This window comes from Malaclemys terrapin, chromosome 2 (assembly GCF_027887155.1).
Source record: "Malaclemys terrapin pileata isolate rMalTer1 chromosome 2, rMalTer1.hap1, whole genome shotgun sequence".
NCBI classification, from domain to species: Eukaryota; Metazoa; Chordata; order Testudines; family Emydidae; genus Malaclemys; species Malaclemys terrapin.
This window is the reverse complement of record NC_071506.1, coordinates 266,843,807-266,860,602: the sequence shown is the minus strand read 5'-3', so window position 1 is coordinate 266,860,602 and position 16,796 is coordinate 266,843,807. Positions and strand designations below refer to the sequence as shown.

The 16,796-nt window shown below is 44.1% G+C and overlaps 1 protein-coding gene across 1 annotated transcript in view; it reads right to left on the bottom strand.

Moving 5' to 3' along the window:
- PTPRN2 (protein tyrosine phosphatase receptor type N2) overlaps positions 1–16,796 on the bottom strand; it is a 970,322-nt gene that overhangs the window by 145,606 nt on the left and 807,920 nt on the right. The window lies entirely within an intron of this gene.

Sequence of the window (16,796 nt, the reverse complement as noted above, 5' to 3'; positions counted from 1 at the left end):
GGGGGGGGGGGAAGGCAGGTGGCTCTGTGCACTGCTCTTACCTGCAGGCACCACCCCCTCAACTCCCATTGGCCACAGTTCCCCGTTCCTGGCCAATGGGAGCTGAGGGGGCAGTGACTGCAGGCGAGGGCAGCACGCGGAGATCCCCTGCCCCTTCCCCACCAGGAGCCACTGATGGACATGCTGGCCGCTTCCAGGAGTGGCACAGGGCCAGGGAAGGCAGGGAGCCTGCCTTAGCCCCATTGTGCCGCTGGACTGTTAATGGCCGATCTCCCGGTTTGGCTGTAGGACGGTTGACAACCCTATCGTGATTGACTGGTCGATCGTTGAGCCTCTGACAGTGGATCTTAGTCTCAGTGACTCAGACTGAGATCGACTGTCAGAGGCTCCACGATTGACCAGTTGATGCGATCTACCAGTTGGTGACCAGTGATGTACAGTGTGGGAGTCAGAAGGTAATACAATGAATTTTGAAGATAAGGGTAAATAATGAACAGCAGTCTCAGTTACTGAGCTCTGTCATCTTGTACACTGTATGATATAGGGTCCTGCACCAAATAATAGTATGTGATCATGTAATTAATGACAGGTATGTCAAACATTCAACCTGCTTGATGTATTTCCATGGCCTGCGTTACATACTCAGATTCTGCAGAATCTAAGCCTACATTTTTTTAAAGTAAGTTTCTAGCCCTCATAGTTGTGAAGAAAACCTTCCAAATATGACCTGAAGATGAACTTTAATTCTGGCATTTTCCTGACTTTTGAGTACCTCATTTTGCAATCTTAATGTTCCATTAATGTAGGCTTTTGTATGTAATTCCCTAGGCTATTTTAAAAGAAAAAAATAACTCAAATTTCAGCATGTGCAATTATTTGCTAGACAGCAGAAGAACACTACACTAAAAATGTTCATTCAATATCCATCTTTGCATATCATATGATAGAAGGCAGGGCTTCTTTTGAGCTCTCCATCCTTCTATCCATGCTGCTAGGTATTTCTACTCATCATTTTTCTTTCACCCATAATTTTTGTAACCTAGATATAAAAAGTTTAACTTTGCCTTAATGTACATGTTCTGAACATCTGTACAATAAAGTTAAAACAAAAATTGTTTTGTAAGTACACAAAATAGTATTTTTCCCCCAGTACTTTTTAAAGTCTACTTCTTTACTAAATGGTTAATCCTATTTTATTTTAATCTTCAGTTTAATGAGATTCAACATAAAAAGATACAAAGTAATAGCATATGCCACTGATGATACAGTGTACTGACTATAGAGTTCCATTTACAAGGATTTGATAGAGATGGCTAATGCCTTTTAGGGCTCATTCCACTCCGCAAGGTGTTAGAATTACTACTGAAGGTCCCAAGCTTGCAATTTAATCGGTGTGGGTGAACCCTCATCTTTGAGGGACTCTTTTGGGGAGTAAGCGTGTGCATGTGTGGACCTGATTACAAGATCAGGGTTATGCTAAAATAAATTTGTTAGTCTCTAAGGTGCCACAAGTACTGTTCTTTTTGCAAATTACTTTTGGGTCTAAGGATGTCACGGCCCGCTGGGATAACTTTCTTTTTCATTGGGACACCCATTTTAAATGTATTTTTATACAGTGACAGTCTCTGAGCCCTTAAGCTACTGTGGAATGTACGAAGGGGTTGACTAAAGTGCCGCGGATTATCCAGTCACCTTGGCTGTCCTGGGGGCTGCAGTTGGCAACGTCAAAAATCCCATTCAAGTTCCCAGCTTCTATTCAGCTGAATTAGTTGTCAGTTAGTGGGGAGTAGAGAGGAGATGCTTACGGCTTCAGGACCACGCAGTGTCCAAACTCCAATGAAACCTAATATACACCAAAGCTCCCCCTTATACACTGTAACAAATTGAAACTTTTGTTCTTGCTTGAAGGTTCCTCCTGGTTCTACATCATCATACATCTCGGAGGGAAGGACTTGCCGCCAAAGAATGAAGCGACGTGGTGGAGCTGCCGCTGATCGCGATCATGGCTTCCCCTCTCCACCCCCCCCCCCCCCCGCCGCTTGGGGCGGCAAAAACCCTGGAGCCGGCCCTGGTGGCGAAGCACTGGAATGGGTTACCTAGGGAGATGGTGGAATCTCCATCCTTAGAGGTTTTTAAGGCCTGGGTTGACAAAGCCCTGGCTGGGATGATTTAGTTGGGGTTGGTCCTGTTTTGAGACTAGATGATCTCCTGAGGTCTCTTCCAACCCTAATCTTCTATGATTCTATGATTACTTAGATCATGCCAGATCTCACAAACCAGGATATGGAGTTGCCCTGCCCCAGGCCAGCAAAAAAGTACAGTATTCTGTACACTTTTGGACTCAGCATCTTATACGCAAGGTGCAGTGACAAGTGACAACCCAAGTGACAAGGGTTACAGCACAGGATAGGGAGTTAAGAGGTCTGAGCTCTGTTCCCATATCTGTCACTGACAGACCATGTGACGTTGTGGAAATCATTTAATTTTCAGTGCCTCATTTTTCTTATATGTAAGATGGACATCATAGAACTTAACAGCCTCTCAGTTGTGTTGTGGAACTAAATTCATTAATATTTGAAAGATGCATTCAGATCCTTAGCCCAGTGGTGCTGTATAAAAGGGTTAGGGTTAGGCCTAACCCTAACCCTAACCCTAACCCTAACGCTCTTCATATCCCATAAAATCTGCTATCACACACTATGAAGCCAACCTTGAAGAAAAGAAAATTATATACACTGCTTTCCTTCCATTACTATAGTATTCTTATATAACAAAAATCAAAATGTTATAGGAATATACTCATATTAACACATCAATTTTGAGGAACACGAGTTTCATTTGGATGTACTGCAAGGGGACAAATATCTAGGTTGCATGGATTTCTGACAAACTTTGTGGCCAGCCAAGACAAATGGTGTAACTGGCTATGTAGGGAAAAGTTTTCAGAGTGCTCAGGAAAGGGGAAGAGAGTGCAGTAGGGCTTACATGAGTAATGTAGTTCACTTTTGTATTAGGAGTGTTCCTGATTCACTAGTTAGCATTCTTGCCATCATGACAGAATGTCACAGGTTCAGATCCCAGCTGAGGAGCTTTGACATAATCCATCTTTCAGGGAGGTAGGGAGTTGAAAAATGAAGTTATTATTCTTTTTCAGGCAGAATTAATAAATAAATCAATCTGTTTAATCTTTGCCTTGACTTCAAAACAAGTGGAAGTGGCAAAATTCCAGTCAATGTACATGTCTGCTGTGGGTCAATCTAAAACACAACTGATAATACACATACATATACATTTATGGAGAGAGATATACAGACCGGCTACTCTAATGAGCAGAATAAAACACACACACAAACTGTTTCAACTCATCTTTGTGAAAAAGATTGTAAATAGAACATAAATGGCAAAAAAATATCAATTTTTGTGACAAAAATTGTAACAGGACTTGAAAATGGCACTACATTCACCCATTATCATTATGGTGCCAAGACTGTAATTTTATGGTCTTCCTTGGATACCATAATAGGCTGCGGATATGGAAAGTCAGACAATCCGTCTCGCCTCCACCACCTAAAAAATGAGATACAAAAAAGTATCTCTAAAATTTAATGAGGTTGCTATTCACGGATAGTTTGAAAAAGCTATTTCACTTCAAAAACACCCCTCCTCTGTTTTGATGTAGTCTTATGGAGAGAGAGAAAAAAAGAAAGATGTGAATTGTTTGGCAAAAGCCAGGTTAGCTCTGAATATGTGGGTACTAGACGTGCTACCTTCAGAGTGACAGGATGAATTACCTGCACATCAAAAAACCTACACAAGATTAGTGTGGGTTGTGATTATTAAGCACCAGTTTAATAACAGAAACTAGAGGCAGAATTGTACATAATCATTAAGAAATTACTTGGAATCAGGACCCCTGGACTCTATTCTTGGTTCTTCACTTACCTTGGATGTGTAAATTAACCTCTCAGAGAGATTTTTAAAATGCCAAAGGGATTTAGGAACACATGTCCAATTGACTTTTAATTTAACTCATGATCCTAAATCCCATGGGTATTTTTGAAAATCTGTCCTATCTCAGTTCATTTGCCTGTAAAAAGTGTAATAATCATAGTTGGTCAAACCATGTAACAAATGATATTATCTACAAATTTAGCACTTTTTCAGATGAGTGACTCATTTACAAACTAATCCTGATTTTCTGTGAATGTACTTGCTACTCAAAAGTATTTGCTACTCATAAATATTTGCCAAACAAATAATTATGGACAAATGATTTTCAGACTGTGGGTTGTATGTGAATAGTTCACGTGAACTACTCTCTATTTCATATTTATGCCATTTGGTCGATCACATAATTTGCATGATATTATTTCTGTACCCTGATCAAATGATAGAAATATTTGAAATGGGAGAATAATAATACCAATATTAAATACCAAACATGCTTCTTGTATTATTTTCAAACAAATAATCACACATGCTAAGATTCATGATGTTTTGGGGATTCATAAACATTTTCACAAATACCCAGCGGTTTTCCTAATACTCATGAATGACAGAGTATGACTCCATGAAGCACAGCAAAGCAAACTTGGCACATTTATTCAAAATAACATATATTTGTATTATTTGATTGGCTCTTCTTATTTACGTACTTTACAGGGGTCAGGTTAGCCAACTCTTCAATTGGCTTCTAATACTTACCTAGGGTGACCAGACAGCAAGTATGAAAAATCGGGACTGAGTGTGGGGGGTAATAGGTGCCCATACACGAAAAAGCCCCGAATATCGGGACTATCCCTAGAAAATTGGGACACCCGGTCACCCTATACTTACCTAAGTCACATGGATGTTAAGGTTCAATTAATTAATATTTGCATTGTGCTTTGGGATTTGTTGATGAAAAAGCCCTATTTTGGGAGTATGTGTGCTTTGGAAAGAATATGGACATTGTTGCATACTAGACTTGCCTTTTACTCTATAAATTTCCTTCCACCATCCCACACACCGAATTTTCTTACCTTATTACTTCTCATGAGGTAAGAAACTGTGACCAAGACAGATTTGACACAATTGTGGTTGTGTCAGCTGGAATTTTTTTTTACACAACATACCTCACTTCATAATAATGCTGGAGATGGAGATAGGAGACAGCCTTGTTGAAAATCTTTGAGTAAGGATAAAAGGTGTAAAAAACCAAGGGTGATGTCATGGTGGGGGTCTCCAACAGACCACCTAACCAGGAAGAAGAGGTGGATGAGGCTTTTTTTAAACAACTAACAAAATCATCCAAAGCACAGGCCTTGGTGGTGATGGGGGACTTCAACTATTCAGACGTCTGTTGGGAAAATAACGCAGCAGGATACAGATTATCCAACAAGTTCTTGGAATGTATTTGAGACATTTTTTTATTTCAGAAGGTGGAGAAAGCTACTAGGATAGAGGCTGTTCTAGATGGCAAATAGGGAGGAACTGGTTGAGAATTTGAAAGTGGAAGGCAGCTTGGGTGAAAGTGATCATGAAATGACAGAGTTAATGATTCTAAGGAATGGTAGGAGGGAGAACTTGAAAATAAAGACAATGGATTTCAAGAAGGCAGACTTTAGCAAACTCAGGGAATTGGTTGTAATATACCATGGGAAGCAAGTCTAAGGAGAAAAACAATTGAAGACAGCTGGCAGTTTTTCAAAGAGACATTATTAAGGGCACAAGAGCAAACTATCACACTGCATAAGAAAGATAGGAAGTATGACAAGAGACCACGATGGCTTAACCAGGAGATCGTCAGTGATCTAAAAATCAAAAAAGAGTCCTACAAAAGTGGAAAGTTGGTCAAATTACAAAGGATGAATATAAACAAATAACACAAGTATGTTGGGAAAAATTAGAAAGGCCAAGGCACAAAACAAGATCAAACTAGCTAGAGACAGAAAACATTCTACAAATACATTAGAAGCAAGAAGATGATCAAGGACAGGGTAGGCCCATTACTCAATGGGGGAGGGGGAAATAATAACAGAAAATATGGAAATGGCAGAGGTTCTTAATGTCTTAATGACTTCTTTGTTTTGGTTTTCACCAAGAAGGTTGATGGTGATTGGATGTCTAACATAGTGAATGCCAGTGAAAATGAGGTAGGATCAGAGGCTAAAATAGGAAAAGAACAAGTTAAAATTACTTAGACAAATTAGATGTCTTCAAGTCACCAGGGCCTGACCAAATGCATCCCAGAATACTCAAGGACCTGATTGAGAACATATCGGAGCCATTAGCAATTATCTTTGAAAAGTCATGGAAGACAGGAGAGATTCCAGAAGACCGAAAAAGGGCAAATATAGTGCTAATCTATAAAAAGGGAAATAAGGACAATCTGGCGAATTACAGACCAGTCAGCTTAATTGCTGTACTCAGAAAGATAATGGAGCAAATAACTAAGCAATCAATTTGCAAACATCTAGAAAACAAGAAGGTGATAAGTAACAGCATGGATTTGTCAAGAACAAATAATGTCAAATCAACCTGATAGCTTTCTTTTACTGGGTAACAAGCCTTGTGGATAGGGGGAAAGCAGTAGACGAGGTATATCTTGACTTTAGTAAAGCTTTTGATACTTTCTCGCATGACCTTCTCATAAACAAACTAGGAAAATGCAACCTAGATGGAGCAACTATAAAGTGGGTGCAAAACTGGTTAGAAAACCATTCCCAGAGAGCAGTTATCAATGGTTCACAGTCATGCTGGAAGGGCATAACGAATGGGGTCCTGTAGGGATCAGTTCTGGGTCTGGTTCTGTTCAATATCTTCATCAATGATTTAGATAATGGCATAGAGAGTACACTTATAAAGTTTGTGGATATTACCAAGCTGGGAGGGGTTGCAAGTGCTTTGGAGGATAAGATTAAAATTCAAAATGATCTGGACAAACTGGAGAAATGGTCTGAAGTAAATAGGATGAAATTCAATAAGGACAAATGCAAAGTACTTCATTTAGGAAGGAACAATCCATTGCATACATACAAAATGGGAAATGACTGCCTAAGAAGGAGTACTGCAGAAAGGGATCTGGGGGTCATAGTGGACCACAAGCTAAATATGAGTCAAAGGTGTAACATTGTTGCAAAAAAGCAAATATCATTCTAGAGTGTATTAGCAGGAGTGGTGTAAGCAAGACACAAGAAGTAATTCTTCCGCTCTACTCTGTGTTGAGTAGGCCTCAACTGGAGTATTGAGTCCAGTTCTGGGTGCCACATTTTGGGAAAGATGTGGACCAATTGGAGAAAGTCCAGAGAAGAGCAACAAAAATAATTAAAGGTCTAAAAATCATAACCTATGAGGAAAGATTGAAAAAAATTGGGTTTGTTTAGTCTGGAAAAGAGAAGACTGAGGGGGGACATGATAACAGTTTTCGAGTATATAAAAAGTTGTTACAAGGAGGAGGGAGAAGAATTGTTCTTCTTAACCTCTGAGGATAGGACAAGAAGCAATGGACTTAAATTGCAGGAAAAGAGGTTTAGGTTGGACATTTGGAAAAAAGCTTCCTAACTGTCAGGGTGGTTAAGCACTGGAATAAATTGTCTAGGGAGGTTGTGGAATCTCCATCATTGGAGATTTTTAAGAGCAGGTTAGACAAACAACTGTCAGGAATGGTCTAGATAATACTTAGTCCTGCCATGAGTACTGGAGACAGGACTAGATGACGTCTCAAGGTCCCTTCCAGTCCTATGATTCTATGATTCTATTTTATAAAGTTTCTGCATGAATTTAAAATGACCATTTGTTGAGTTTGGAACCCACGCACAGACACCACAGTTTCAAAGGCACGACACTTCAATATTCATTTTGTAAAAATGAGAAATCACTGCTCACGACAGCTGGGTGGGAAATGGTTTTCAGGTCACGTGAATATTTGAGAGTTTGGAAAATTTTCCGATTTTGCAAACAAGGCGAAACAGCTAAACAGGAGAGATGTAGAGAGACTCCTAAACTCCCAAATAGCCAATAGCCTGGTGGTTAGGATACGCCCCTGGGATGTGGGAGTCTTGGGCTCGGGACCCTGCTTTGCCTGACTTGAAGCAAAGACATGAACCCAAGTACCCAACACTCCAAGTGAGTGCCCAGGAGGCAGTTGACTATGCTGGGCTATTGTGTCTCTCTGTTTGATGAAGAGGCATTTTCCAATGAAAAACCATTTGATCAAAAACTAATTAACTCTATGCTCCCCATATGCTCCTGGTTATACATCTGTTATAAATTATCTTGAAAGAAAAATCTGGGAGTGTTCAAAATCCAAATCTGCAGCTATCTGAATTTAATAGCTGGGTTTTTAACTCTATAAAAGGTCAGAACAAAAGGCTGCATCCAAACACATCCTAACTTTGTGCATGTGTGTGTGAGTCAGAGAGACTCAAAATTTTGATTTGAATATTAGATGTCAGATCAGTTTCACACCTATAACATTAAAAGGTCCAGTTCATCCACTAATTAGGCCCTTGATCCTGTAAAGCAGTTAAGCACGTGCTCACTTGCCCAGTCCATGGACTGCTCATGTGAGCAAAGTCAAACATGAGTTTAAGTGCTATGCATGATTGGATCCTAGATAAGCAGAACCAAAGTCTCCCTTTCTCTCTATAGAAATGTAGATGAATAAAAGACATCTCCTATTCTAGCATTTCCATATCTAAGACTTCACTAAAACCATTGGTGTCACTATATAGTGAATCTCCTTGTAATAGCAAAGTACTCATTACAGCAGCATTTCCATTGGCAGTTCATTGCACTATTATGACTAAGGCTAGGTCTACACTACGGGGAAGGGGGGAGGGTCGACCTAAGATACGCAATTTCAGCTACGTGAATAGTGTAGCTGAAGCTGCGTATTTTAGGTCGACTTCCCTGGCTGTGAGGACAGCGGCAAGTCGACCTCTGCCGCGCCACCGTCGCCGCCTCTTGCCACGGTGGATTTCCGGAGTCAACGGCAGCGCCATCGGGGATTGATTTTATCGTGTCTTCACTAGACGCGATAAGTCGATCCCCAATAGATCGATTGCTACCCGCCGATCCGGCGGGTAGTGAAGACGTGCCCTAAGGCTGCGAGTCTGTCACAGAGGTCACGGACGTCACAGATTCTGTGACTTTCCGTGGCCTTTGTGACTTTTGCAGCAGCTGGTGATGGCTCAGGGGCTGCCAGACTCGGGGCGGTCCTGGGCCAGCAGCAGCAGTTTGGGTGTGTGGGAGGGGGCTCAGTGCTAGAAGCAAGTGGTTGGAGAGTGCGGGGGGGACACTTACTTGGGGTGGGGAGCTCCCGCTCCCACTGGCATGGCACCCCTGCAGCTCCTAGGCTGCAGAGGGGCGGGGGTCTCCACGCTGCCCGCACCCAAAGGCCCTGCCCTGCCCCTGCAGGTCTCAGTGGCTGCGGTTCCCAGCCAATGGGATCTGCGGCAGCCGGCCGCAGCTTGTGGCGGGAACAGTGAAGTCCCTGCCCTGGCCCCTGCCTCTGCCGCCTAGGAGCTGCAGGGATGGGGAGCCGGGTAGGAAGGCCCTGCCAGCCCCGCCAACTCCCCCCCCAGCACCAGTGGGGGTCCCAGGCCACCTCCCCCAGCACCCACAGCGCCCCCAGACTGCCCCCCCAGAACACCCACTGCCCCCCACCCAAGTTTTAGTCAGGGTGGGTATTTTTAGTAAAAGTCATGGACCCATGAATTTTTGTTTACGGACTGTGACCTGACCATGACTTTTACTAAAAATACCAGTGACTAAAACGTAGCCTTACTTATGACTATTTGACTATTCCCAGCAGTGGGCAGCCATAAAGCTTTGTAGAGGTGGTTTAGTTAGTATAAAAAGCAGCACAATAGTAGAATATGTCAGTTTCACAAACGCAAATGAAAGATTAACTTAAGAGAGAGCTGGGGACATCTGTTTTTAAAATCTAAAATTCTGATTCATATTATTATTAGACTGCTGTCCTTTACATGCATCCTCCCCACCACAATCTATTAGCAGGTGAATGTGGCAAAACATGTTTAAGCAGGGGGGAAAAATTAACACAATAGTCTGGCACATGGTAAATAACTCTGTCAATCATCATTTTCTTCACATCCATTTACTATCATTTCCTGGTAATTTCTGCAATGAGTCCCAAATACCAGGCTATAAAAGGCAGTAATATGCTAACATAGAACTCATCTACCTATCTGGGAAACAGTTGGCAGTGTATTTGTTGCACTGCTTTGTGAGAACCTCAGCATCTTGCAGGATCATTCCCTAATTCATAATGGGTTTATCCAATGTCTGTCTCTTGTAGGTATTTATCTGGGCCCTATCACCATAATATCTCAGCAGCACCACATCATCTTTAATGTATTTATTCCTCACAACACTTCTGTGAGGTACGGCAGTGCTGTTATCCCATTTCATAGATGGGGAACTGAGGCATACAGACACGAAGGTCCAGATCCTCAAAAATATTTAGGGCTGGTCTACACTGGAGGGGGAGGGGGTCGATGTAAGATACGCAACTTCAGCTACGGGAATAGCGTAGCCGAAGTCGACGTATCTTATTTCGACTTACCTCGGGTCCTCACGGTGTGGGATCGATGGCCGCGGCTCCCCCGTCGACTCCACTACCGCCGCTTGCCCTGGTGGAGTTCCGGAATCGACGGGAGCACGTTCGGGGATCGATATATCGCGTCTCGTCTAGACGCGATATATTGATCCCCGATAGATCAATTACTACCCGCCGACCCTTAGGCACCTAACTCCAATGAAATCAACTGATCATTATTTTCAATGGGAGTTAGAATTTGGGCCTGTATGACTTGCCCAAAGCCATACAGATAGCTTGTAACAGAGCAGAGACCTGACCTTGATCTCCTGAGTCCTACACCGGTGCCCTAACCACTGGACCACCCTTCCTCTCCCAGCAGTGACTCATTTGGTTTGAGCAGGTTTTGGAATAAGCCCAATATCTATTTAAAAATTATAGTATTTATAATACTGTAGTATTATAGTAAATGAGCATGTCTGTAAATAGACTTTGGAATTATACCCCCATTTACCCATTCTGAGACCTGGACAGGTAAATTATGGCTATCACAAGGCACATATCATTATACCCATTTATCCATTACTATATCTAGAGGGGTGATCTAAGAGACAGTGATTAAGTGACCTGTCCAAAGCCACAAATTGTAACAACTATGGACACTTGAAAGGATCTGGAGATAAACTCTGCAGATCTCTAAACACTGACAGAATATGCTTTTGCAGAAGGAAATAATCCAGTAAAGGAGCTGTGGAGGTTGATGAGACAACGGGAGAAGTAGGATCAGTGTATGTAGGATCAAGCTCTGCTCCCTGCCATTTTAAAATATATGCGGTCTAAAATTAGACATTTAACATCTTATTCATTGGTGTGCCTGTCACCTGCAAATTATATCAATATGCAGATTCACAAACTGCTGGTAAACATGCAACATACTTCTGCAAGCCTGTAATATTATGCAACAATCAATAAACATTTCATATGCGATGCTACTGAAAATAATTTTACAGACAATGCCAAGTTCAGCCTAAGTGTATTTGATAGCTAGGGTTCCTAATACATTATAAAACTAGTGAAGTCTAAGGGGAATGAGGCTTAGAAAGTCTTTGCAGCAAAGAAAGTAGCATTTTAGCTCTCTGAAGTTATGACATTTTGCCTTTGGATAATTTTCTTGGCATGTACTATCGCCCAGCGTCAGAAGGAGGGGAAAGAAAGGGAGACTGTACAATACTTTCCATTATATGCATCACATGGTGTCTTCTGGTTCAGTAGACAAAACAGCTTTAAAGTTCAAGGCTAATTCAAATTGGATTTAAGAAACACAAAGTCTTAAAACATTTGCACCAAACTAAGGGATTACCACTTTTATATTATCCTCAGAAAAGCTTTTGGAAAAAAAAATAGTAGCTCATATTTTAAATTGGGACCTCAAAATGTGCTTGTCTGTGGCTGTGTCATCTGCTTGGTTGTCTATTGTCAAAAGGTAAAATGTCATACTATTGCGAGAAGGATTTGCATAAATTACTTTCACCTGCTGGCCATCCCAGGTTAAATAAAATAAAATAATACAAAAAAAAAAAAATGCAAGCAGCTCTCTGAGCCTAATCTTTCTTAACTCTTTCACTGCTGTAGCGGATGAGCAAAATGTTACCTTAGTCATCTTTTTTTTTTAATTTTCAACCTATTCCTGCACCACTGCTGTCAGTGGGAGCTTTGCTGTTGACTTCAAGGGGAGCAGGACTAACCTTTTTGCTAAACAAATGCTCTATATTAACCCTCTCCTGCTCCCACTGACTTCCATGTGAGCCTTATGTGAGCATATTTCTTAACAACAAGGAGTATTAAAATTGACCCGTTGGAGGTTTGCGTCATACGTACACAACAACAAAACAGTCAATAGAGAGCTGACTTATTATTTCAGTAGTTAAAATAAAGGTAATTAAAATGGTAAACACCAAGTCACAGGATTTATTTCCAAGGCCGAAGAAGCAGGAGCTGTCAGACTCTGGATTGTGGGAGGTCAGGCCTGGGTGTGGGAGCAGCGGTTAAAGATGGACATAGGGTCAGGACTGGGCCAAAGGCCGTGCTGACACCAGGATCTGGCGTCAGAGTCCATGGACAAGCCTAATCAGGATCATAGTCAGAGTCGGGAAACAGGCCGAAGACTGGAGCTGGGCTGGAGTCAGTCCAAGGATCTGAGGGTCAGGAGGCAGGTGTAGGGCTGTATAGTGAGGCTAAGTGGCCTCCCTCCAAACTAGAAGGTGAGGGACCAATACACTCCCCTGGGTGGGCAGAGCCAAACTTGCCCTGTCCCCTCCCCAGAAGTACCAGGGCGGGACAGGAAGTAGAAAAGGAGAGCCCTGGAGCTCACTTGCTGCTGAGCCACAGGAGAGACCAGACATCTCTTCTAGGGAGCAGATGTCTCTGCAAGAGCCCAACCAAGCCCTGGCTTGCTGTCAGGGGAGGCAGACGAGGACTCCGAGGAGCTGCCATAGCTACCAGCAGACGAGTACCCCGAAGAGACAGGGGATCTTTGGATCATGGGACCCTACACCCAGACTGTGGTAGAAAGTAGCCCAGGGGACCAGACTCTAGTCCGGTCCTGCTGCTAGAGCGTGAGTCAGCATGTTGTGGCTGGAATCCCCAGTGACCCGGTCGCAGATCACGCTGTTAGGGCCCTGGGCTGGGATGCAGTGGAGTCAGGTGGGCCTGTGTCCCCCTACCCCCTGCCATCCCACCATAGGCCAGGAGGCTTGTGTTGGGCTCACCCTCCTGCCTGAGCCCCTAGACTGCTTTGGCGCTCATCCCTGCAAGAGCCCTAACTGTTTGCCACTGCACCCTGCTTTAGGGGCTGGGCTTATAGACTGCTACAGCTCTGCCTTGAATACAGGCCAGAGCCGTAATTGTTTGTGGCTCTGCCCCACCAGAGGGAGCCAGATCCCCTCTACAGACTGTTTGTAGCTGTCTGCCCCAGGCAGGTGACTGTGGACTCAAGACTGTTTGTGGCTCTTCCATGACCAAAGGGCCAGGGCTCCCTGATAGACTGTTAATTATAGGCTGTTAATTACTGTCTGCTCCAGCCAGGTGGCTGTGGGCTAAAGACAGTTGTGCTGCACCCCGCTCAGGGGGCTGGAGCTCTCCTCTATAAGTCAGTTACTTGTGGTCTGCCTAGGGTGACCAGGTGTCTGGTTTTTGACCGGAACACCTGGACAAAAAGGGACCCTGGCGGCTTTGGTCAGCACCACTGACCGGGCCGTTAAAGGTCCGGTCGGCGGTGCTGTGGCCCTAAGGAAGGTTAGTCCCTACTTGTCTTGGCTGGCACCACACTCATGCCAATAGGTGCTGGGGGCGGCGGGGCGATGCCTGCGGCAGGCGAGAGCAGCACGCGGAGCCCCATGCCCCCCCCGCCTACTAGTGCCAGACCTGCTGGCTGCTTCAGGGGCGCACGTAACGCAGTGTCAGGAAAGGCAGGCAGCCTGCCTTGGCCCCCCTGCTGCGGTGCTGACCAGGAGCTGCCCCAGGTAAACTCATGCCCCAACCCCAAGCCCCAACCCCCTGCCCCAGCCCTGAGCCACCCCCCAACACGGAGCCCTCTCCTGCACCTCAAAGCCCTCATCCCTGGCTCCAGCCCAGAGTCCACCCCCCAAGCCAAGAGTCTGTACCCCCTTCTGCACCCCAACCCCCTCCCTCAGCCCTGAGCCCCCAAACCTGGAGACCCTCCTCCTGCACCTCAAACCCCTCATCCCTGGCTCCAGCCCAGAGCCCGCACCCGCAGCCCAGAGCCCTCACACCCCAACCCCTTACCCCAGCTCTGAGCCCCCCCAAACCCCAAGCCCTCTCCTGCACCCCAAACCCCTCATCCCCAGCCCCATCCCACAACCTGCACCCCCAGCCCAGAGCCCTCACCCCCCCACACCTCAACCCCCTGCCCCAGTCCACAGCTCCCTCCCACACCCTTTATAGGCTGCTTAAAATATATATCAGAAAGATTTCAATTTCTATTACAGTTTGTATATTTTCAGAGTATTTTCTATAGAACCCTACTGTTGTCCTCTCTATAGAACTTTGCCATAATGAAGATGAAAAGCTTCAAAGACATATGGATGCTGTGATATGAGATTGAGTTGAACACAATGTTGACATACTTAATTAGCAGACTTCTAATGTTTTTAAGTTTTAGAAGAACTTAAGTTTGGAACTTTGCCTTTCCCCCCTCCTTTTGGATTAAACAAAGGAGATTTCTGATGATGTCCTGGCTATATTGACCTCTCAGTTCAAGAGGCTTAATAAATTCACATACACTATACTGACCTTTTGCTTTAAAAACACATTGTGGGCAAGTTCCTTACAACTATTACATACTACTAATGTATTATTACTGTTAAATGGTGAATTTATGGTTTACATAGAGTATCATAAATATTACAGCTATTGCCAGAGCAACACTTTAGATGGTCAGTACAAATCCTGATATATAGTTATAGTATATTTAATTTACTAATGTATAAGGCATTTTCCAGTAAAGCGAAATAAATCCATTATATAGTGTCTGTTCTTTACAGTTTAGCCAATGCATACAAAACTTCCATTAATATTCATGCAGTGTTGTCATAACCATGTTGGTCCCAGGATATTGGAGAGACAATTGGTGATTGAGTTAATATCTTTTATTGGACCAACTTCTGTTGGTGAGAGAGGCCAGCTTTTGAGCTTACACAGAGGTCTTCTTCAGGTCTGGGAAATGTACTCAGAGTGTCAAAGCTAAATACAAGGTGGAACAGATTGTTTACCATTTCATCCTCACCCATAACAATTTTACATTCAACAACAACCACTTTGTCAAAACCATAGGGGCAGCCCATTGGTACAACGATGGCTCCTCACTATGCCAACCTCTTCCTGGGCCATTTTGAAGAAGATTCCTGCACAAATGCACCATAAATTCAATAATATACCTGAAATACATTGATGATGTTTTCATTCTCTGGACAGATGACCTAAACTCCCTCACAGATTTCTACCACAACTTCAACAACCAGCAAGGATCCATTAAATTCTCTCTGGAACACTTCTATACTAGCATCAACTTCCTGGACATCATAATAAGCAATCCAACAGACAACTATATACAAGACACTCGCATATTACCATACCTACTTTCACAGATCCAGTAAGCTTCCCAAATACACCAAGAAACCTGTTATCTGTGGCCAAGCACACAGATAACACAGAATATATGCCGAGGAGAAAGTTTGGTTAAGACACCTTAACACACTTAAAACCACCTTCACCAAACAAGGACACTCCATCAGAGAAGTAGACCGCATCATGGAAAGGTCCACACAAATGCCGTGAGAGAACCTACTTCAATACAGAAATAAAACCCCCTCTGACTGCACACCTCTGTCACCTAACATCTTGTTGTCACCTACCATCTCGGCACAGGGGGCCCTGCATTTGAGCCGGACTGCCCCTGTTTGCCCAGCATGGGGTTTGTACACCCCATCACAAATATGTTGGGACTCCCTGTGGGATCAGGCAATTGTAATAAGGAGGGCTTCACTGCCGGGGCTGAGTGAAGTAAACAATCAGTTTGCAGCCCTGGGCAGGGCAGAGCAAAGCAAACTGTCTATGGCCCCTGAGCCTCCTGGCTGGGACAGGCAATGGCAGTTGGGAGTTCTGACCCTCTGGGAAGGGCAGAACAAACAATGAGTCTGTAGCCCCTGGGTGTGGCACAGCAAGCAAACAGTAGCCACACCTAGTGACAAGAGTGTGTGTGTGGGGGGGGAGAAGGGGGATCCGGGCCCACCCTACTCCACGAGGTTCCAACCCAGGGCCCTATGAAGCCAGGAGATTCCTAGTTAAGGGTTTAAGCATTGGCTTCTAATATATTCCTGGGGTCACTTTCTACCACAAGGCTCATCTCAGGCATCTTCTCGGTTGGCAGAGGATCAGCATCCCAGTCAGTCTCCGTGGTCAGCTGGTCGTCCACAGCATAGTGGGGTCGGGTCAATGGTTCCCACTGCTTGGAGAGTTGCAGGTTGCTCTTCAAGAGCCTGCAGCATACGTCCTTCTTCCTCCTCAGCCAGCCCAGACTGAGTTGGGGTGCCTCCTTTTATCTGTCCCTTCCACCTGGACCATGTGCAGCAGGGACAAGGGGGCGTGATCTCCTAGGCCCACAGCGATTGGTCAGACCCCATTGGCCCAGTGTGGGGTTGTTATTCCCCATCACACACCCCATAATGGTACCCAT